Source organism: Nyctibius grandis, chromosome 10 (genome assembly GCF_013368605.1).
Source record: "Nyctibius grandis isolate bNycGra1 chromosome 10, bNycGra1.pri, whole genome shotgun sequence".
NCBI lineage: Eukaryota > Metazoa > Chordata > Aves > Nyctibiiformes > Nyctibiidae > Nyctibius > Nyctibius grandis.
This window is the reverse complement of record NC_090667.1, coordinates 14,998,971-15,023,728: the sequence shown is the minus strand read 5'-3', so window position 1 is coordinate 15,023,728 and position 24,758 is coordinate 14,998,971. Positions and strand designations below refer to the sequence as shown.

At 39.5% G+C, this 24,758-nt stretch overlaps 1 protein-coding gene across 16 annotated transcripts in view; it reads right to left on the bottom strand.

Moving 5' to 3' along the window:
• ZDHHC15 (zinc finger DHHC-type palmitoyltransferase 15) overlaps positions 1–24,758 on the bottom strand; it is a 214,467-nt gene that overhangs the window by 135,254 nt on the left and 54,455 nt on the right. For 10 of the 16 annotated variants that reach the window (XR_011048913.1, XR_011048912.1, XM_068409701.1 and 7 more), the window contains 6 exons: positions 6,415–6,576; positions 5,117–5,276; positions 4,168–4,277; positions 3,255–3,373; positions 1,646–1,726; positions 926–991 (listed from right to left, as the gene is read on the bottom strand). The gene's annotated coding sequence lies outside the window, so the exon portion shown is untranslated. Of the gene's footprint in view, positions 1–925; positions 1,374–1,645; positions 2,169–3,254; positions 3,374–4,167; positions 4,278–5,116; positions 5,277–6,414; positions 6,577–24,758 lie in introns of those variants that run through there. The other 6 variants (XM_068409699.1, XM_068409696.1, XM_068409698.1 and 3 more) reach the window with 6 other exon arrangements.

Genomic DNA, 24,758 nt, shown 5'->3' with positions numbered 1-24,758 from the left:
CGTGACTTTCACTCTTTTGTTTGAGTGCTTTTTTCCACTATCTTTCTTCATCTATCTGACTGAGAGATCTGAAGGCAGGAAGTGGAATTTATGTGTTGTGTATTAGGAGTCTACTACTGCTCTCCTGACTGCTGGAAAGAGGAGCAAATCCTTTGAGAGCCATATAATTATACTGACAAAAATCAGAAAGTCTCTTTCAGTTTCAGAGATGACAGTCCAGAAAAGCCGCAGAAGTACATCAGTCTGTAACAATAATATTGTATCTGTATGAAAGTGTGAATTACAGATCTAAATTTCTCTGTAATAGCACTCATTATAAAACTTCCTTCCCTATCAAAACCCAAAAATACTCTTTAGATTAAAATTTGTTTCTGTCCTTTAGAACATCTTCACAAGGAAGGAATGGCAAAGTGCTTCTTACAATTCCAACTTCAACAGTAAGTACAAACACTGTTAGAAAACTTCTCAGAAATTTTCTCTTGTTTCCAATGTAGAGGCACGCTCTACCCAGAAGGAATATTTATTAGGAAGAATTCCCTCCTTACTAGCCAGTCAAACTTTTCTGATCCAGTAACAAATACTTTTTGGCAAAATAAGCAATTTAGAACCCTGCAATACTCAAGGGAGGCTGACTGCCTAGTGAATTCATCATTTATAACGAAGAAAAAGAAAATGGTTATGAGAGGTATCAAAAGATGTAGTAAAACATGATGGCACTTAAAAGAATAAAAAATCTTGACATTTGTTCTGACTTGTTTCCATATGGAGACAAGACTGATAATACAAACCAGATATTTCTTTGGTGCAATTCAGTTCATGAAGTCAAGATTCCACAACACAATGAGAAAACAGCAAGTAGATTAATCATGCCTGATTTCCAGTTTTGCTTTCTGCTCTGCATCTTGGGGAGTCCTTTTGCCATTACCTTTCTGGGCCATGCTCGTGACTGCTCCTCCCAGTTTTTTGCTGCTTTCTGGTTTCTTTCCACCTCCTGTGGACAGATCCCAGAAGTTCACACCCTGCCCCCACAATCAATCCCCAGGGAACTCAGATGCCAAGATTTACAGCTGATTAACTCTAATCTATATCCATGCAAAACCGCCATGCTGCAGGATGCAGGAGAGGGAACACTAGCCATGTTGTTGGTACAACAGCACTCAGTTCTGGATCCTACTCTAACCCAACTACCAAGCGGTACAGGGGATTTGGATCATTGGGTTATACAGATCTGGAACTATCAGCATGCAATCTGCAACTTCCATGTGACAGCAAACCCTCCTGGACCCGAGACATGCAACCTGTTCACCGTTATTGTTTTCAAATGTATTTCTGCTCAGGAGAGTCTCCGATGGTATTCATCTATTGGACTTTGAAGAAACCTAATGGTGTGACAGTTAGTCGGAGAGAATGGTATCCTAAATAGTGCACTTGTACTTGCCAAGCCTTTAATACCAATTTTTATTATTTTTTCTCTATCAATTTACATTTAGTAATAATTAATTCCTAGTTATGCATTTCTTTCCCCGCCCCGCCCTTGGATCTGAAGCCTCCCCTGGATCAGAAGTGATGAATACCATGGGAGGGAGGCTCACATAAACATCACACTTCCCACATGCAACTGAAGCTCTAGCCGTACACTACCTACCACAGCAGCCATTATCTCCTGGTCGTAACATGGAAATAGCTCCCTGTAATGCTGCAATTTCCTGCCATTCCTTGAGGATGGCTATAAGAAATAATTAATTGCCTGTATTGAAGCTGGTAGCTAAAATAATGGCAATCTTCAAAGTCAGTACACTCTGAACGTGGCCTTACCCAAAGCAAAAAAGACAGAGAGGTCTGCTTGGAACAAGGGACAGGTTTTGGTAAAGCAGATTTCGAAAAGAGGTGCAGGTGAGACAAATCAGTCTGAGAATATTAAAACAGAACACAAGAACAGAGAAGAAAATCTATGGCCCTGACAGTTTGTCATTGGCAGGAAGAAGCTTCTGTGTTGAAAGATGTATATTCATATCACTGCAGCAAGTCTAGTTTTCACAACTCTAGTGGAACGGTGTCCCTGCCTGTGGCAGGGGGTCGGAACTAGATGATCTTTAAGGTCCCTTCCAACCCAAACCATTCTATGATTCTATGATTCTATGAATTCATAAGATACAGTTCTACTAAGTAGCAGAATCAAATTTTTTCTTATTAAAAAATCAAAACAAAAATTCAAAGTCTCAAATTTTCATAGATCAAAATTGATTCAAACAAAAATGGCATAAACAGCATATTCTCTTGAATAGCCTTAGTGCAACTAGTATCACTCTCAAGAGGAAAGCTTGGAGTCTTTCATTCTGGAAACAGCTAGAGTGACCATGGACTTTTTCATTTTTTCTCTCCGCATTATTTTAAAGCTAATAAATTCATTGAAACTGATCTCCTCCTGTAACATCCTTAGGTTTCCACAAAGCAGCAAATTTATATTGCAAAGAAAACCTTCACCTAAATGTTTCCAACTCGCTTTCCCAGGGAGACGTTTAGTGAATAACTTGACATGGTGCAGGATGACACAAGGATGACCCTGCCTACTTACTTCATTAGGCAGGTAATCAGCAGAACACACACAAAGCCAAAAAGACAGATTTTGACTCCCAGCCACCCTAGATTTCATGCCAATTACAAAGATTAGTGGACAACTGAAGTCATCAGTATATGTTTCATTGGAAAATATTAATTTGTAGCAAACACTCTATACAAGCAGATGAATTTCACTCTGCTGAATTATTTTGTTATCAACAGCTTCAGATTCACTAGGAGCCTTAAGTACAAGCCAAGATTTAATTGTCCTAGTTTTTGAGTAATTGTAATAAAAAGACATGTCTCCAATCCAAATTGTTTACAATCTAAACAAGATTGAAAATAGCAAGGAAACACTGAACAAGTACTGATCACTATAAACAGAAGTAATCTCAGGAAACCAGAAGCCTATTTCTGTTGACTTTTTGTGCAAGTGAAAGAAGAAAGATTTAGTTTGGGGTGTTTCTAAGGAGCCTCTCCAAAATGTGAGGGACGCAAAAGGGAGAACATAAAGGTTCTTTATCTGGAAATGCATTGAACAAGCGACAGAGTCACATCTCAGCACTGAAAGAGGGAGAAAACAACAAGGAAAAGACATTAGAAATAAAGACATGAGAAAGGAAAAGGAAGACATCAGGAAGCATCTATACAGGGAAAGAAGTAGACAAAGGAGAAAAGGAAGTTTAAGGAGTGACCTGAAAGTGGTGCAAGGATTGCTGGGCTTTAGATGGGCGATTCTACTGGTTTACAGAACTTCAGCTGTTTTGCTGAGGAGAGAGCAGAAGTGATGGATGCAGCCCAGGGTGGGATAATCCTAAAGGCAGAGAACATATGCTTTGAGTTTAATCCAACTGCAGAGTTCTGGCAAACATGCTGCATTTATAGAGGCAAATACATCAACTTTCATTTTTTAGCAGCTGTGCTGCCCTTTAATTTCTTCTACCCTGAAGTGTACACTTGTACCCCTTTCGGTTACCTCTAAAAAGCAGATCACTTAGAACAGCCCGGCCTTTCTATCTGAAGCCAACTAACAGCTCTTGCCCACTGGAATTTTCTTTGACATGTACTGTTATTTTCCACTTGTTCTGCCCGTTTTCTTCTTAATCAAACACACATTGAAGTGTCTTCCTAGGAAGGCTGAGCCATACCAGCAGGAACCAAGACTCTCTAGTTCAGCTGGCAAGCTTCTCCCTAGGAATCCCAAATTATCCCAGATCCAGAAAGCCTCCTCTATTTCACAGTTCACGCTTCTCCTCCCAGACCCAACAGCTTTCCTAGCTCTGCTTTGATACCTCCATACGTTTCAGCACTAACACTCCTCAGTGTATCAGAGCCGACTGCCATCAGCCACAGTAAAAGACCACCACTAATTGCACTTTTCCTTCCAGCCCTCAGCTGAGGATTTTACTCACACACCTCAGGTCGCTGCTCTGCAGCTCTCTCCAGCAAAGCCAAGCTGCCAGGCCTCTTTACAGAGTTCAGCAGGAGGCAATATCTACACCTCTGCCGCCAAACCCAATCAGGCCTTCGCACCAATTAAGCTTATTGACACCAGATTTTATACATTCCTTCACCATGACAGCACACGCTTTCTTAAAGAGAACAAACCTTTTAATGTGGGAGCACAGCCCAAGGTCCCGAAAGGTGAAGCAGTCAGCTCTGGCACAGCAGCCCGGTCCCCTTGAAGCCAAAGGGGAGAAAAGGATGTTGCAACAATACTGTAAAAAAGGAGAAAGCATTAATGTTACACCTGTTGTTGTTTTCTCCCCCTGGCAGCTGAGGGAGAGGAGGAGCTGCATGGAGGTGAGGGGTGCAGGAGTGGGAACCTGTGTTTTAAGGCCATTGAGGGACTGAGAGGGGCATTTGCCTGGGGCAGCAAATGCAGAGGAGGGTGAACACAGCTCCCCTCCCAGCCCCTTGCTCCAGGGCCCATCTGGCTGCTCACCCCCAGCCCTGGGCTGATGCTGCGGGGGGTACAGAGGAACATCCCATGGGGGACAAGAAGGGAAAATCCCCCAGAGCCTGGGCTCCCCACCACCACTGAGCTGAGAGGCAACACTGGCTGCTTCCTGTGCCTCAGGTTCCCATTTCACAGATGTCACTAGTAATACCTCACTGTGGCAAAGGGCTTCTGTAAGCATGAACTGGCTGGTGGTTGTTCTGATTGTGGAGGCATTTCCCAAGGCCAGCCTCTTGCACAAATGCCGTTATTCCCTAGATCACACAGGAGTGAGCTGCTGTACGTATACTGCAAACACCTGTAAATCATCCCTGCAGAAAGCTCTCACCTGCAGGCCTGTTTTTTTTTGTTGTTTCATTTGTTTGTTTGTTTTTACAACTGCTGAACCTACACAAGCCCCACTGACACGAATGGGTACAGAAGCTCAGCACCCCTGAACACCAGAGTGCACATAAAACTCAGCCAGCTCCTCATTAGTTAAAAAGCAGATGTCCCCAGCAGTGTCCCACAGACTCATCGATACAAGCGATGCCTTTGGACCACAGGCCGACCTTGCAGCTGAGGCACATCTTGTGAATGCACCGCACTTCTGCCCACCTCCAGCACACGAAGGAAGTTCATCTGGCGGAGAGCGTCGGAAATGGTCTTTGTGCAGCACGTCAAACAGGCTTCCAGGATTGCTTCACGGAGACATAAATTTCAATCTTGTTTGTTCAGAAATGACTACTGCCTGGTGTTGCCAAGAAAACCCGGCTCTCTGAAACATACAAGCTCTAATTATTTATTAAGATTTTTTTGGCTCCTCTCAGGCTTTGTATTTTGTTTTCATTTATCAGACTGAGCACTGGTTGGCTGTATACTGAACTAGACTGTGACCCCTGATTCACTCTTCCACCAATTCTCTTCATATCTCTTAATTGTCTTGAAATAGCCAGACTTCTGCATGGTAATTAACGTTACTGTGAACTTAGACACTGGAAATCCTAAAATGATTAGATTTCTGGAGGGCTGAATGAACCAGTATCTGCAAATGTAATGGTATGTAGTGGTCTGAGCACAGAACTTTGTGAACCACTGACTTCAAAACCTGGGTCTACCTTGATATTCCACCTCTGCCCTTCCCTTCACAGCAGGAGGAGAATCTCTCTATTTACCTATCTCCTGAGTTAGGGGAATAAATCTTGAATGTGACATAAGTGCTAACACTGTAATTAGCAGGAAAAACTTTCCCTGTTCATCTCAACATGTTCAACAACAGATGCCTATCACTTTAAAAAGACCAATCAAATTTTAAAAACATATATTCTGGGCAGAATATTTTTAAAACAGAAAGTATTCAAGATGGAATTGTCTTGACAGTGCCTGCTGTAGAAAGACTCAGGCCAGCTCATTTTGTTTTAAAAATTTAAATGGAAAGCTTGTAGGACTTGGTTTTGTATTTTGCTGTTATAAAATAATAATAAAAAAAAACCTGTTACAAACAAAGAGATAAAAAAGAGTTTTCTTAGTGCTGGTAAATTAAGACATCATTTGTAATGTCCAGGAGAGGGAAACTTGGGATTTACTGCTTTTGGATCCAAGGTGTCATGGAGCATTAAGAAGAATCCTGCAGAGCTGCCTGCCCTCAGGCTTTGTGGAATTCCCTGTCCCACAGCACAGCGAGGCTACAGCCCCACTTCTGCTTTTTAGTAGTATTGTGAAAACAGATCCCACAGGATTTTGGCCCCCAGAGGGTGGAAAGGTGGCCACCATTTTGATCAGCTAATATCTAGTTATCGGATAGTGAGACATTAATTAATGCAGAAGAGGAGAAAGGCAAAGATATTGCCAAAGCAAAGCAGGATAAACATTTTCTGTAAAATACACAGACAGATCACATATAGAGAAGTACAAACCTGAAGCTCTCCCACGACTTCCAAGGTAAATTCCAACAAGCTTCTGGGGAAAACAGAAAATAGCCCTTCATGTTCCCATAGCAAAAGTGAAATTGTCAGAGTTCTGTCAAAGTTTAACATCATCAGGATTTATTTTCCGTGTTGCGAGACTGTAGAAGCAGGCTGTAAGACAACAAATATTCCACAAAAAGAAAAATAAATATTCCATAACATCCTATTCCAAGAGAAAGATATTTCAAAATTCAGGCTTATTTCAATCTTACTTTAAAAATAAAATATAAAGAGAATCTGGATATTTTATGAATACGTATGTTTGAGCCAAGCTAAAAATGTTGATTTTCTTGTTCTTCAGACTTTCAGTTTCAAGCAAACAACTAAACAGCGCTTGCACATGCCGCAAGTGTCAGCCTTTCTTTCAAAGCTTAACAAGAACAGAGCTGGATCTCACCCATTGTTTTCCAAGAGATTGGATCCCTAAATCCCAGTATCACATCTTGTAGAGTTGCTGATATAATATAAAACCAAAATTTTCCATCCATAAAGACATCAACACCCAGCTCTGCCAAAACATCAACCTTCTCAGCTGAGGAGTGTTAAATGATGCATGAGCATAGTTTTATACTCAGACAGATACATGAAATAAAATTATAACATGTTTTAAGGTCATCCTAGGAAAATTATAGCAAACGTGACTGGAAAGTACAGACTGATCCACCGAGAAATTATCAACTAATTTTTAATCTTTTCATGAACATTATGGAAAGAGCTGTCTGCAGAGTCAGTCAGGATGATTTGTCACTGTAAGAACCTGTGTTGCTATTTTATGTTGCTACTGAACAGCAGACGAGCAAGTCTGCAGGACCAAAACTTTAAAGACAACTGGTCTCTTGGCCACCCCTCTGATTATACGGTAGTGATTTGTGACAACTGAAAACCAGCAATTACCATGCCAACTATGTGTGAAGGAAAAAAAGTATTTGTGATTTGGGTGAATAATTAGTCACGTGAAGAATATTTTTAATTTTATAAGTTGACTACCTATGTCAAGAGTAGGTAAAAGTAGAGACAATAATTCAAATGTTGTTTGATTTTTAGAAAATATTCAACAGTTCTAAGGTTTCATCTTTAAAGTGGTAATAACAACTACTGGTTTACAAAGCGTAGCTAGTACGCATGCAATTCATGATACATTTCAGATAGAAACAGTTACATAAGGGCCAGGTCTTGAGGAAACAAATGAGTTACAGAATTGATAATTTGCCAGTTCTTCAGGGTTCAAGCCCTTGGTGAAATGGGAACATAAATACGTTACTATATAAATTTTCTGGTGGTGTATATGAAATCACTTCAGTGATCACGGAACAGTTTCTGGTGAACAAGCCCCTGCTGTACAAAACTATACTGTTGGCTCTGAATGTCCTTTTTGCTAATAGTCTTGGCAGAGAAAGTGAGGACTCACTGATAAGAAGGGACTCTTATCTCTGGAGGTGGTCCTCTGGTCAGAGTTGAGGAATGTTGGCTGGACAGCACAGTGAGCATGTGCTGCCGCTGCTGCCTACAGTATGTTTATCTGTTTCTTCCATGAGCACCTAATGCTCCGTGATATAATGAGGACCAAGAGTATAGCTACATACAAAAAGAACCAAATATTTCATCAATGACAACAGCATCAAGAACTACATTACTAAGAAATAAAACATTTTTGAACCTCAGGAGAAGAATTAGAATGGAAATAAACCCTTAGACATGAATTTTTAATTACCAGATATTAGGAAAGAACATTTCTTTTGGGGGAGTTTTTCTGAAACTAGCAACTGTCATATTTCTTGTGCCTTTTTCCCAGTGTTGGAGGTAGACTGCCAGCCTAGATGAACAAAGGCAATTCAGATGCCATTGCCAAAACTCACACGCACCTGTAAGATGCTTGTACCTAGAGATCATTCTTAAGTCTCTGTCAAAGTTATTTGAGCAGCAGAAGAGAAATGCAGTCGCTGAGCAACTGCAAACCCTGTTTAATCCAGAAAGACAGAACAAGCAAACCCAGGTTCTTTTTAATCAAAGGCTGAGCCATCCAGTGAGACCATCTGAGTGCCACAAAAGCGACAGGAGTTGGAGGGGACAGAAGCAGAACCCATACAGGGGAGTGTGTCCCCCCCCCAACAGTGACCATGCTTATGGCATAATGACATTGCAGGTAGCCATCGGTACGTTACTTGGAGATTGCTGCTTTATGAGTAGCAATGGTGCAGGAGGAATGAACTGCACAGCCCTCAGGCCCTGGGGAAACAAGTACCCTGGTAGCTAGAAAACAATTTTCTTGCTTTTCACATCTGATGTGAGGTCACTGAGACAAAATACACATAACTGCAGAAATTTGTATGTCTTTTGTTTAAGTCATCTGTAGAAAATCTAAACTGAAATCTTCATGATTTTTAAGTACTTGGCAATATTGCTTCTTTTTCTCCTTCACTGAGCAGAAACTAACATACCACTGTGTCGATTAAGGTCAGGCTTATCTGAACAGTCTCTGAACTACTAACTCTTCTCTCTCCCAAAAGTGAAATCCAAACCTATTGAAACTGGCCTCTCTTTGCACAAAACAGGATGTGAAATGAGGGCTGATAGCCCTGAAAGTAATGAGAAAACTCACAGAAAGTATGATTTTGTATGGTGTTAACAGTCTAAACATCATGACAGATTTTTAATATGTCATATAGTCATGGAATATTACAAGATAATATAAATCAGGGACATAAACATTCAGAAATTTATATTTGTGTCAAATGTACTTATATACAACTTATATGTGTATCTACATATGCAAATACAGTGTGTTTGTGTGTGTATCAGGAACTAGTTATATCCACCTGTATATATGTGAGCTAAGTGTTTTCTTTGCTTAATTCCCTTGGTGAACAAAAATAACCAGCTGTCAGGTCCTTAGAAGAAACTACCACAAAAGGATAGTATATAAGAAAATATTCTTATCATAGAGGCATCAACCTATATCACGGTCCAACTATGCAAATAATTATTAGTTATGTAGTAGGCCTTTGATCATTGCTTTTCTAATGTGATTGTAAAATTAATTTACACTGAAACAGTTTGGTATACCATACTTACTGCTGTCATTAAAATGCAAAAAACCCCACATATTATACATACCTTACGTTTATATGAATGAAAAGGCCAACAGATCGTATATTTATAATTTTCTATGCCTGCATCCCCTTGTATATACTTCTGTTGCAGTATTTGCTACTTGATCAACAAAACAAATGTTTAAGTCACTTTCAAAGTATGAGTATGCTTACAAATACAGTGCTCTGTGTATATCACAGGCATACAAGCTTCTGCGTGTATTTAGCATATACATATGTGAAAACATATACAGTGATGGTTTCAGATATACACATGACACTCAAGTCATTTCATACCTACAGGTAAAAAATTCAGAACAGACAGCTGCAGTATCAAGGTGCTGCCTGCTACCTGTGCTGCCCACCCTCGATACATTTTGCAAATTTCCTGTATTCTTCCAGGATGTTCCTATTAATCCTATTGAAAATAAACAAACACAAATAGCCAACGTGACCTTTAAAATGAGATGACCAATATTTTTAACTATTTAAACATGTGCTATTCTGCACTTCAGACAATTCATCAGTTAACTTTTGCAAACCATCACGGTAGTTCGTGATCAAATTGTATAAATCCTTTTAATAATTTTTCTGTTGTGGATTTCTGAGTTACATGGACTGCTTACATCTGTACAATACTAGCTTTCCTTCAGAGGAGCAGCCTGTGTGTCTCTAAAGGGAATGCCTGTTGTCTTATTCAAAATAAGACACCACAGACAAGCAAAAACACAATTGTTTTGGACATAGAATGTGAAGTGATGATTAATCTTTTCCCTGTGCATTTTTGTCAAATGCTGACTTCACCTCTCACTTTATTCAGTTCCCAAAAACCATCTGGCCTACAGATTTTTTTTTTCTGATATACGTTGCCTAATTTTTGTTAGTCATGAAGAAAAGCTGAAACCAATGATGATGTGACTGTACCAGGTGCCTGATATTACATCATGCTAGACATTATCTTGTAAAACAGTCATATACTTATTTTGGCTGAAGATTTTTTTTTCCAGAGTATGACCAGATATTCTTCCCCTCCCACACATGTATTATTTTCTGTTCTACTACACAGAGGGCCATGAAGTGAAAGAGAATGATGCTTAATAAACAAATAGATGTGTACTCCAGAAAATGTAAATGTCAGTTTTTCACTTGTACTTTCATGTATCAAAATCATGTAAGGAATTCCCTAATTCTGTACATAACATACACAGTCCTCACTCTACATAAACTGCTCATTGACATAATCAGGTATCTCGCATAACGACAGGCACAAGCACGGTTCAAGGTAGGGAGGAATAAATGGGTAATATTATGTCAAAAAAAACCCCAGGCCTTACAAAAAAGGCTGACTTGAAGCTCTTAAGCACACTAAGCCATCTGGCCAAAGACAAGAAGTGCAGCCTTTCAGGAAAAGCAACACTTTGCTTTGATATATGGACTTGTCCCCCAGTTAAAATTTTATTCATTACGCAGATGTTGAGTTAAATCATTACAAGTAAACAAGCCCATTGCCCTGTCTGGGCATTCTTCTACTAAATAAAAAATGTTTTTCTTCGTCTCAGGTGAAATCCTCTCCAAAGCGACATGCCCAGATAACAGTGTTTACTTGAATAATTTTACCATACGATTATGCTGTTTTACATTCACAGTTTAGCTAAGACAAAGCGAGATCCAAGGTCTTTCTGTTGCCATTGGACTGTGGACAGGCATTTGCAAAAGATACTTCATCCAGCCAGGGCACTATATCATGATTGTCTCAGCCATCTCTCTATCGGTGTGACGGATCATCTCTGTCTTTCCCTTTAGGCTACACAGGGAACCTAGACAAACAGATACCCAATTGTGGTCTGAAACTAAGACTAAGCGTCTGATCCCTTTTTAAACCGGCTGTTGGGATGAGGAAAAGCAGTCCTTCTCTGAAAAAAGGTTAAAAACCATCACCAGGAATTACATCCAAAGTGCCATGGACCTTTTGTTTGCAAATAAAAGCTCTTGGCCCTTTCTTTTTTTTGAGACCTCCAATATGTTTGTGTTGCACATTTTCATTAAATTCTCAGTCAATGCTTCTGCTTCTAGGGCTATACAGAAGTCGAGACACCCTTTTTTGTTCTTTTGTTCTCCTTCACAACAAATAATCAACTAAGTGATTAAATTATGCCCAAGCCCACACTTTTTTGTAAGCCAAGAGTTTTTAATATCAAACTGTCAACGTACATACACTGCTTTTATAGTATTATTTTTATGTTCTCTCTTGAAATTAAATGTCTCTGGTTCTAAATCTTTAATTAAACTCTTAGCACTATTAAACACCTTTACTGAAGGCAACTTTCAAAGGACTGTGCAGTGACAGTATAATGTTTCACTGTGAAATTTGGGACTGTGGAGCCATTGACAGACACTGTTACATAGTAAGTTTGACCTAAGTGGCAATCCAGGACAGATAAAAATAAATCCTTCCCCTATCTTTCTTTGCCTTCTTTCCCAACCTTTTCTTATTTTTCAGGTTTATAATGACCTGCATCATACAGAAAAGCAGACTATTCCACTTTCTCCCAAATGTTACTGGATTTCTACTACACCACTATTAGAAGAGTGATATTGATTTCAGGACTTTCCAAACACAGTGTAAAATGAGAAAGGAGCCCAAACTCTGTGAAACTAATTTCTAAACAAAGAATAAATGAATAAAATGAAAATACATGTAGCAAAAAGCACTATTATAAAATTTACATATTTACAGCAACAGTTTGTGATCAAAGGTTTCTACGTTGCTATTGTATAAAAGCTCTGCTCTGTTGTTGAAGAACATTACAGCTCTTCTATTGTTCTCAAACACAGCTAGGTCAAAGGAGTAGCATAACAAATCAATTAATGTCCTACCTGCCTCCTTCACTAATTAGAGACTCAGTCTCTCTCTGCTCTTGATATTTGAAACTTCTCAGAAGGTGAAGATTAAAGTAGTAGCTCTCATACTTTTCCAGAGGGTTTCCTTTTTACGCCTTACCTTCCCTGACAAGTATGGATTCAGTTGAGGTGAAAGAGCATTAGGAAATTTTTCCATCTCTGCTACTTTTATTTATTTTTACTCACCCCTATAAACACAATCTATATAAACACTTCTATAAACGAAGCTACTTATTATCTTTCGTCCAATTCCAGTTCTAAAAATATTCAGATAACCCAGAATATTAAACCTTATTATTCATGTTCCTCCATGTTTCAGGAAATATGGCCACAGTACATGTACAACAAACATCCCATCAGCATCTCTGTTTCGTAATCATCTTTCAGATATAAACCAGCATTACCTTTCCTTTTTTTTCCACAAGAGAAACTCTTCAGTACATGTGTCTGAATTCACACTTGACCTTTTAGATACGTGTTTTCTACTCTCCCTCCTGGTCATTCCACTCCGAACAGCTAGGGCTATTACGTCCTATCATCATTGTTATTAGGCTTCCTATACTTTCCCTACCTTCAAGCCTGTACAAATGCAGCAGGGGAAGAAAGATAGCAAGCAGCAGTGATAAGGTCTGGACATCAAATATTAAAAATAATATTATCTACTTTGAGATACACCCACAGAATTGCCCTTCTCCATCTTCATTTATATTCTGGTGTCTATTTTATTGATTGGAACCATGGGTACTTCAGAAAAAAATAAACTACACAAGTAGATATGCTGGTCCTGAGCAGACTTTGCTACAAAGAGCCTTTTTATAGCTTGTGCATAATGCAGGCAAATCAGTAATTTGCAAAAGTAGTTCAGGTAAGTATAGAAAGGTAATATCAGGGTTCTTGATTAATTGACATTTAAGTAAAAAATTAGAAGAAAAGCAACAGCACTGATCCTCATCCAAGAATGAATCATTTCTTTAAAAATCTGCTTTGGCTCAGAATGTAAAGAATGTACCCAAAATGGCTTCAAACTTCATCAGAAAGGAAGAGGCTTTGGATGTTGATCCAATGGCCAAACGAGAGGAAGCTCAGCTGCTCAATGAACATTACAGAAGAGAAGGAAACAACAGTTATCCTTGGAAGTCCGTGAACGCTTTATTTGTGCAGGTTTGTCTCTGTCTAGAGACAAGCAGGAGTGTTTATGCGCCTGGTTTAGTGGCTTCATTCCCCAGCCTGTGTTGATACAGCTCGCACACTGAAGGAAAAAGCCTGCTTCAGTATTACAGCGACATTTTAGGGAGCAAAGTGTGTAAGAAGAGAGTATTGCAAGGCAGTCTTGTGTGACCCTGTATCTTCCCCCCCTGCCATTCTTGGTCCTCATAGATGACGCTCTTTGTTAACTGTAGTGTTCCTCTTTATAAGAAAACAACCACATGGTTCCTCAAAATGTTCTACGGTAAAAGAACGTATATGAAAACAAAATGTATTTGCTAAAATCTAAAGTTGCCACACATGTGAGATGTCATCTCACGGCCCAGACTACTCCTCATCTCTTTCCAGGTTAGAATGTGAAAGGACGGGCATGCCCGTGAACACATCTGTCATGCCAAGAGAATCATCAGCCAGTACCAGCTGATTTCATAACCTCCATGAAAAGGTTACTTGTCTTCTCTTAAAATCAAAACCCAGTCGTTTTTTAAAATATATGTTGCCAACATTAGGACACAGGGATCTAATCCAATCTAATTATCAAATGTGCAGGGTTTTGTTTCCATTACACAACTTTTCTGTGTGTAATATAAGAATTTGTTCTTTGTTGATACAGCTTCTTGGATAAGCACAGCATTTGCATATGTGCACACAATCAAATGCAACACAGGACTGAACCCTGCACATGCACATATCGCACACGAGTAAGGGCTTCTCTGCACATGAAAACTGTTCTGGAGTCATGCTGAGGATGATTACACCTAAGTAAATGCCTGTGTATACAAACCCAAGACAATAAAGTAGAAGTGTTTTTGCAGGAATCCTGGTTTTGGAAGGGTTAATCCAGAGCTTCACTATTCTTTGAACTCAGCATTTACAAACCATGGCCACAGAGGCTCTGTGCACTTGCAGCATTCACTGAAGCCAGTGGGAGTCATGGCTTCTTCCAGGAGTGAGCCATACACACATAAACTAAGTTAAAATATATTGTTTACATACTGCAAACCTAATAATTCACAGAATCCCTGGCATCGTACTGCAGGATTTTCCTTCAGACACAGCCACTTCTCCAGAGCTAGTTTTTCACATCTTGGTAGCAGTTGACCCTCGAACCATTTTCAGACATAAGTCAGTGTTTTCTTAACCTGCCAGTGCCCTACTGTAAGCACGTTCATCATGCAGCTGCGCTCTTAGTCAAAGCCCCTGGGGAAGGAACCGCAATTACTGCAGTTTCACTGGTGGGATTTTAGCCATGTCAGTGGAGTGCGCCCTGCTGGACTGCACAGAGGGACCTGCACACCGCGTCCCCGGCCCCGGGGAAGGCAGGTGCCCCCTAAAAATGGACCCAGCACATCCCAGATGAGAGCAGCGCTTGCCCTTTCACTGCTCTACTGTGCTCATGATTTTAATGTGTTTACCATGAAGATAAGCAGACACATGCAAGAATACAAACAGCAAGCAGAGCACAGCAACACTAGGATTATTTCTGACAAGTCCCACATGAGCTACTTTTTTTTTTTTTTTTTTTTTTTTTCTCAGTGCAGATGATTTTTTTTTTGCTACGGGTTTATTCATTCCTTCCTAATTTCAAACTATCATAGAAGTTAAAAATTGGAAAAGTGTGTTAGATCAAATTAATCCCCCTAAAACTTATCTCAGCCTCAAATATCTTAACGGATATCAATTACAATATAGTTGATTATTAGTTTTATTTTAAGCAGACCCTTACTCATGGCAACCTCTCACATAATGGTCCAAATCTATTTCAAATGTATCAGCTCCTTGCTAGAACAGCAGTTTTGAGAAACCAGTGGAGATTTCATCCATTAAACCAGAGTTACAGAACAGTTAGCAAGGGCTTCTATTACTCAATATTTAAGAAGAATTATGTAATTCCATCATAAGTTAATAAAAAACGGGTATCTAGAGGGAAATTCTGACATCATTCTCAAAAGAGCAAGTCTGTTTAGCTATCATTTTCTATGAGCAAATTTTAGACAGAAAGGTGATCTTTATTTCTAACTTTTCCTAAATCTTTCTTAGATGACACCTCTAACAGGACAAAATGATTTAATAGAAAACAAGTAACTTGAGCAAGATGATTGTATAATTATAAAATATTCTGATTTTCCAAAAGCAGATGGAAAAAGCTTATGTTGAAAGACATTTTTCAGGAAATGTTAGAAACATCTTTTCTATGGATTGCATGTTGAAGGAAACAGAAAATGATATAATGAGAAAGGACAGAATCCAATTATTCTAATATTTTATTTCTTTCAGAAGCCAATTTTTGGCATTCCAGTGAAAGGCAAAAAAAAGCAATTCTGAACCATACAGAGACTCAATGGAAGAAGTTAAAAGCCAGAGCAGGTGTTGGAAAATTGTATCTGCCCTTTTTTCTGTTTATTATCCAAAAATGCAAATTGCTTTTTACCAGAAACCTTCCAGCAACATTTTAGCTTGAGAAAGCTTAGCATCTATTCATGCTAGTGCTGAGAGAGAAAGCCATAAATGTCAGCACACAGCAGTCTGGATTTTATAATCACATGTCTCTCAACATCCTTCTACATAACACATAGGACTAGGTAATTACAGAACAATTTAAAAAAAAATCTCATAATTAAATAAAATTAGGATAGAAAAAATACAGAAGCAAGGAAACTTATGAATTGGGGCTGCTGAATACTTATAACTGGCCCCATTTTCTTAAGTAACTGCAATATGTAAATACCAGAACTCTAAGACATCAACAATTTATAAGACTCTTTAAAATTAAAAAGTATCTCTGCTTTGTTAACGGCATAAATAGTCAGGGCTACTACATCTAGGAGCCTAACATGCAAAACTCACACTTCCACAGTCAGGAGCAGAATCCTTTTCTTGTTACAGACACCCCTACCCCGGCCCTCAAACTTAAACCAGCACAACTTTCTCAATTCTTAGGTCCAGCCAGTACTGTTAAAAGTGCGGTTCTCTCTTTCATACTTGTTGCTACTGCAGGATGGGTCTATCCGTTGAGAAGGGGGGCAAGTGAGCTGCTTACACTAAGTGGAGTTTGACCTAAGGTTTCATGCAGCTTCCATCACAGCCCATAGCTCCACTGACATCAGCGGCCCACGACCGTGTCCCTGTGTCACGCATCCTTCGGGCACATAGCTGTGCTCGTGGGCCACAGTCTCAGCCTGAAGCACATCCTCAAACACGTACTGGACAGAGTTTAACTAACCTCACCGCTCCCCTTGATGGGCTGGGCAAGTAACGCTACGTAGGCCCAAGCACTCACATCCTTCCACAGACACATTCCACTCCTGACCTTCAGTACCTGCATGCCATTTCCATCACGGGTGGTCTTCCAACACATATTGCAAGTCAGACCCACAGCATCCACCGAAATTTCTGTTCTGGGCTTCATTTAAAAGCAGCACTCTTTTTATTACTCAGATGAGTAAGAGCTGAAGAATGAAACTACTGAACTCACATCCTTCAGTACCTTTCCAAAGGTCTTTGCTCCACCTGATCCCTTCACTGTATATTAACGGCCTTTGCTCTCTTTTGCTTTAGTGCATTTTAAATACCTAGTGGATGGCTCTGAAGCATTCACACAAGCATCTGATACAGCTTTCTATCTAAATAAATAAGTGAAAGGAAACCAGGCCTACCAGAGGTGAAAGGCTAGCATAAATCTCAGTGGACCACCAACTTCCTCTCTTTTTTTCTTTACCTATGAAATAAGTGGTATTTCTATAATCTAACATTAGCTTAAAGTTGTTGCATTGTACGCTTTGACATATTTTAATACGGCATCTGGAGATCATTTCAGAGAGACAAAGTTTTCTGCCTTACAGATTACCCATGTATCTCAAAAGAAGGAAGCATTCTCTCATATATGATGTTGAGGCTTTTTCTTGCTAGTCTGTTAAACATATATTTTCCATTCTGGGTGCTTTATTTTACTTCTAGAGCTGGACAGTCTTGGTTATCCACAATACCTTGCATCCGTTTGGGAATTGCTTGCACAAGATTCCCTTGATGACAGTTCCCATTAGCACACATTCATTTACGCATACTTTTTTTGCATTTGTGAAATTCCTTTCTTCAAGTGGATATGAAAGATTATGCCTTTAATAGTCCCTTCCCCACAGGTAGATAAGTCTCACTCGGGCAAGCTGTCGCTCGCCATGACCACTAGATCAAAGGGGCTCCAGCAGAAAGACTATCTCTGAGTCTGTGAAGGGTCACTTGTCCTCTAAGCCTGGGCTGGCATTCACATCAAATGATGGTACAATTCCATCCCACCTGTTTTAACATTACAGTGTGGCTGGAAGAGTGGTATTTTCAGTAATGCTGCTTCAGGTCAGCTTACATACTAATCAACTACTTCATAAAATAATGGAAAATTTACTTGATCACTATATCTTCCTTCTTCTTCAGGGCACTAAAACACAAAGAAAACCTTGGCTAGTCACCACAGCTACGGTGAGATGATTAGCTGCACATTCACCCAAAGCATGCTCTATGGCCAACAAACATGTCTCAAAACAGAAGTGATTTCTCGTCTCTCTGAAGACTGGGTGCTGACATTTAACTGAAGGCAGACCCTTCCTGGAAAGGCTAAGTTACAGGAGTCGTGGCAACTGAAGCATGGTCTTTGGCAGAAGGGAAGTTCTAGTTCCTAACTTCTGTGAGAAGGAATATCCTATCAAGGTGTTCACTTCAAACCTGTGTGAATCTCATTGGAAGTCATGAAAGCATGACGACAAAGAGCTATCCTGAAATCTTTGCGCAAATCCACAGGGCATCTTCAGTGGTCGGTGTCCTCACTCCATCCACACAACAGGTTTCCTTTTTCTCCCAGGCTGAAGGAAGTGTGTGTCCAGAACATCATTTCAGACAGGATTAGATGGAAGGCCTGCATATGGTTCTGAGCTGATCCACTATCAAAGTGGATTACATCTTTCAAAGAGGTATTTTCTACCTATTATGGACTGATTTTCCTCACTACAGAGCCTATTAACTTCAATAAGGCTGTCAGGTCTAATTATAAATCACCTTCTTTGGTGACTCTGAGTAGCCTCAGTATCTCTTTTCAAACCTCAGATAGATACATTCATGACACAGGTCAAATCCTGCTTTCTAACATCAGTCTCCTTTCTAAGGACAAACTCTTCAGCTACACAACTTATTAGGCTGAGTGGAACCCTACTAGGCCTTTCTGTAACACATGAAGGTATGCGAAGGAGGCACATGAAGGCATGGAGATACTGAAGATACTAGATGAGAGTCCACATTTCCTTATCTGATCTTATAATGTGATGACAAGTAAATGTTTATGCAAGGTTCTGAATTTTTTTTAAAGAAAAAAGCCACGCAGAAAGGAAAGCTGTTTGAGCTGGGTCCTGCTGATATAGGAAAACATCCTGAAAAGGAAGCTCAGAAGGCAAGACTGACACCAGTGACTACAAGGAGTTTCTGCTCCCACGTGACAAGCAGGCTGAAAGAATCATGAGCATGTCCAAAATGTCAATTTCTTAGCCCACATAGAAGTCAAAATGGCTAGCAGGTCCCACGTTCTGAGAGAGGCACAATGTTCAATTTTTAAGTTTTAGACATTTGCCTTACTGGCTTTGCAGCAAATTTGCAAAATCAATAATGGATAAAATTAAAAATTCGAAAAATCCACATGCTCAAATATAGTAATAAGTAAAAATCAGTTCTAGTTTTGCCCTCAAACTTTTATATTTTTGCCATTAGAAAGTTTCCAAAGAGCAGAGGAATACACAGGACTTTGGTTCAATTGTAGCCCCTTGCACAAGTTTAGATTCAGTCCAGAAAACAGCTGTCCAACTAACTAGCTTTAGAAAAAGGAAAACTACTGAGAAGAAAGTTGAGAATAAGTTTAGAATAACATTGTTTGACTCAGACAATCTCGTGCAGTTACTCTTTCAATTCTTCAGTTTGGAAATTTTTGGGAATTCAGAAGAGCCAAGAGGTATTTTTTTAATCACAATGAAGTTAGTTTTAATATAAAGGGTGAGGAAAAGGTATCTATTATGCTTACATGACACTTCCATCCTGAAGGACTGCTAAGGTCTTCACAGATTTTCTAACTTTTGAATCTCCATCAGACATACAAAAAGCTTTCTCACATTTTCACTTGGAGCAGAGCAGGCAAAACAGAACCTCATTCCATCTACATTTACAGCAGCAAACACCTGTTCATACACCTCTAGCAACCAGCTAAAACTAAAGGCATATTTAAAAAATATATTTTTGTATCATAGCTGCACTTTTGTCAGTGAGATCTGAACCCACTGACATCCGTGGAGTTTTGCCTGAGTGAAAGACAACAGTTTTAGCCTCTTTCTGTATTGTTTATATTAATACGTAGTGAAAACGAGTGGTATCTGAAATGTGGAACAGGGGCAAAAAGGATTAGTAACTACTAGTTCAGAGGTAAGGGTAAAGAATACACTGAATTTCATTTATAAACCCCTCCATCGTTAACAAAGTTCAAATCCTTACCTGTATTAGAAGGTCACAACAGTTACAAAGCCACAAAAAGAAAAAAAAAAGCTTTAACAGTAGCAATATTTACTACTCCCTTCCTGTTCCAAATTACCAGAGAGCCAAGTCCACTTATGAAATGCAAGATCCTGCCTCTGGAAAGGACAGGTTGTAAGACTGATGCCAGATGGACAGCCCTACACACTGTTCTCTTCTCTTGATTGCTAGGCAGGTTCTCCCATTGACTTCAGACAGAAAAGACGATGCTTGGAACATCTTAAAAAGTCCTTAGCATACAGCAGAATCAGGACCAGTTAGACACTGTTGCACTCATTATTGACTGTTATCCTGACTCTAGAAAAAGCCTATCAAGTCCTAGGCACCCTGAGCAGACAATTCAATTGCCCAATTTGCCTGTAGTTTTCTTCTTTCTCTTTCTGTAGTTGAGCCTGAAATGGGAATTCAGCTGCAAGCTTTTCAACATTGATGATTCACTGTTTGAAGGACCTCCAGGGAAGTCCTACAGTACCTCCAGACAAAGTTCTCGCCTCTGGCTTTTCTTGGCTTGCAGGTTTATTACCCACTAGAGAGTTTAGACTTACAATACATCCAAATACAACTTAAATTCCAGGCTCATACATGTGCTGATGGACCCTGGAGCTCCTAATTATAATTACATATTCATATCAGCTGAACGAGATGCTAAATTACAGTCTTGATCCCACACTGTGCCTCTGCACAAAGCCACAGCTGATGTTGATCCTCAACTCAAAGAATGGGAGGGGGTACAGGAAGATCCAGCTGTTGCTCATTGGATTCAAGAAAGAAACCATTTACTTTCCAATGTGCAAAATGATGAGAATAAAATAATGTGAGCAAAATAACATTCCCCACCCTGTCATTTACAAAAAAATACTAATATCTTCAAACCTAAGGCTCTAACAAAAGGACAATGGCATATAATAATGGGAAATATTGCCTTTTTGTTCAGTTAATGCACATTTTTACACTTTGTTTCCTCCTTGAAAGTTTGGCCAAAACAAATCTTCCCTAAAGTGAATTTCTCTCAGGAGTAATAGGGTTGATGCAGCATTACACATTCATGCTCTGCATTCCAACAAAAAAGTTGTTACCATAGCAAGAAGTATTGTTGCAAAGACAACACACACAATGTAAGATTAAAGAAAAAAAATCTCCAAAAGTATTTCCAATGCTCAACAATAACATAAGATATTTTCTCCTAATTACATAAAGATGAGAGTGTGCTGCTGCTTTGATAGTCCCGCTGTGATGAAACAGATGGGTTCCTTTAAGACTCATTTTTCAAAATGCAAATTTCTAAATTATTGGGTTTTTTTCAGTCGCATCAATTATTTTTAACGTTATGGATACCATGCTGCTGCCTGAGGCCAGTCAAGGATTGGAGAAAGATATATCGTGCAAGGTACTGTACATAAACTGCAAAAAAGGCAGCTCATACCTTATAATCTGAGTTAATTTCAGGAAACAGAGTAATAAAGGGGAAAAAAAGGGTGAGTTGGGGTAGTATGAATGGAAAGACAAGGCAGCAGGAATCTGAATACAGATGCTCACATAGTTTGGCAGCCACTACCTAGTCAGCCAGCATTGTTCAGTAGCATTGTGATACAAGCTAGTTTTAAGCAAAGTTTCAAATAATAATAAACTTTTGGCTTTGTAGGCTTTCTTAGACACCCCACATCATGAGAGAAAGCATGGAAATGATTGCAGGAGTAGACTATCATGGGGGAAAAGCTTGCATTGCTGAAAAGCGAAGACAGCTATAAATAATGATGCAGAACCATCTGAGACAGAGAACAAGGTGAAAGTGGAAGAGAGAAGAGCACGACAGCAGAATGTGCGACATAAATAGATCATTTTCCTGGCTCTTCATCCTAAGTAGCAGAGTTTGAACGGACTCTGCAAGCGTGACATTACAGAAAGCAGGACCAGAAAGAAGGACATTGCTTTAGTAAAACACAAATGGAAGGAGCCCAGAAAAGCCTTTGCAGGTGAGTGTACATGTCTATGTAAAGGGCAGGTTCTCCGCATGCCGTGTTGGAAGAGGCAGCAAGATTTACCCACAGACAGCCTGTGCGAGTCTAGAGAAGAGAAGGGCAGGCTAAAAAAGAAACCAAGATACAGCCTTTGGCAACAGGAGAATGCTGTGTCTGTTCACAGTATGAAAGAAAAAGAGAATGTGAAAGAAAGTGCAAATGTCGGGATTTGAGGGGGATGCTCTAAAAAGAGAAATGAAAAAGGAACGTGCAGAATAAGGGCACATGAGGGGAGGAGAGTAGCAAAGAAGTTCACTGAAGAGGGCAGTGATGAGAAGGAAGATGGGAGCATGTGATGTAGGAAAGGCACAGTGAAAGCCGTAGGTGAATGGCAAATGGACATAAGTGAACAGTTACACCCACAAGCTATTAAAATAATGTTTACGTTCTTAATTAACCGTCATAAGACCTTTGACCTCACATTGTAAACATTATTTTAATAGTTTGTAGAGGGAAGAGGGTTATTTATTGACTTGACTAAATTCTTTAAAATGCTTACACTGGAAATTAAATGTCATCAGGTAGAATTCCACCACACTAGGTGATCAGCCTACCTGAGGTACACAATAGGCTCTGCTTGACTTTGCCAGGAAAAGAGATGGAGAAACAAGCCATGTCTTTGGGTTTCAAGCGCAGAGGTGTAGTGGTTATAAAGCACTTCTCTCCCTGTTTCTCTACACTCTCTCCAGAGCACCCTTTCCAATTTTTCACTACAATTTTTTTTCACTGTTTCTATATCCTTGCCTTCCTAAGTTCTTTCTCTTTCCTCTTACCTCTAGCCTATTGCCCTGCCATTCTTTCCCTCACCCACTGTCCTTCACTTTTTGCAATACAGTAAGGCAGACTCCTTTTCTTCTCCACTGCCTTAGCACTAGTCAAGAGGAGCACAGAGAGCTTAGAAGAGTCGGTCATTTCTGTTTTCTAATCTTCTGTCCAGACTTACTACAGCTACCGTACAACCAGGGGGATGCAATTGCTTGCTAAGTCCTCTTCAGCCCATGCTCAGTTTATCTAAGTGGACTGCATGTGTGCTGTTTCCAGCTCTCTGGTGGTATCTCCCAAAAACATAAGTTGGCGACTTCGAGAGACTCTCCCCTGAGCATGTTAAAATTGTCATTTTCCAGATTTAAACTAAAAAAAAAAATGGCCAAATTTCAAGTCCTCACTACAGACCATGGAAGCACTAATATTTCTCAAAAAGACGGAGTTTCTTATTTATACATCCATATGAGCATGTGTACATGCATTCCTACACACATCCCTGTAAACATGGGCAAAACAATATCTTTTTTTTTTTTCTCCTAACTTCAGTTAGAGAAATGGCTGAGCATTTTAGAGTAAACTTTTAAAACTATTTGCCCAAGGCAGACAGCATGGAAAATTTTGGTTTAAGTTTGGCAAAGTTATAAGCAATAGAAAACAGGATCTTATAATAGCAAGTGCTGGGCAGCCTTATGGCAGACATCACTATTTGTGCTGCTTGTAAGACTTCATTTTCTTTAATAGGAGCTGCATGGCAGGGCTGTAACACCCTGGGGCTTCCTGTCTTTAATTTCCTTTGAATATAATCTTGGTCTTAAGCCTTCCTTCCTAAATAACCTCTGTCTTTAATTATTTTTTTAAGCAAATTACAACTTAACAAGCACACATTCTTGTAAGACAGAGCCTCTAATTATCAGAATGACAGTGCTTCTTAGAATCTGAATTTCACAGTAATTCAGTGACCAATTCGATAGGTCAGTAAATAATTATATACCATCACTGCCAAAAAATAATCCAATAGGATATTATAAGAAGTCATTGTGTGTACCTACACCTTGCATTACTCAGTCACCTGGATGATTCTTGCAGAGGTGTATTCATAAAGTGAGCAGCAGGGAGGTATATATGTGCAGTCCCAAGTGGTCACACAGTTAATATTATTTTGGGATAAACTCTGAAGGTGTTTCTCAGTCCTTATTTAGGCAAGACTGTCACAAGTGCATGTAAGAGTCATCAGGATGTGGCCCACCACTCTTGGGTACATTAGATAAAATTATTCTGCTAGAAGTAATTTTAAATTAATTATCTTGCTGGGAATAACTTTTAGATCCTTAGAAAAGACGGTCTCATTTTGTAGGATTGGCTTCGCAGATTTGCTAGACTCATAGTACTGATATGTTGCTTCATCCTCTGATGTGACATAAAATAGTCACTGTTTATGAAGCCAGGGTCTTTTAAATATAAACCAAGTTTGCTGCAGAGTCCTTAACTCCAAAATCTTCCAGGGCTGTACACTTTAAGCATTTTGAATGCCTGTCAGTTGCTTTGGGGCTCTATTGCAGCATTAGTGCTCAGAAGTTTCAGCATAATTTCCATATGCTGCTTAAAGAAATGCACCCAGCTCTGACCATAAATCACCATCATTATTAATCCATGCATTCCAAACAATTATTACATAAATCACACAGTCATACCTGAGGGGACGAGACTCAAACAGTGAACCAAATAAAAGTGGGTACTACCTAAACTACTGAATATT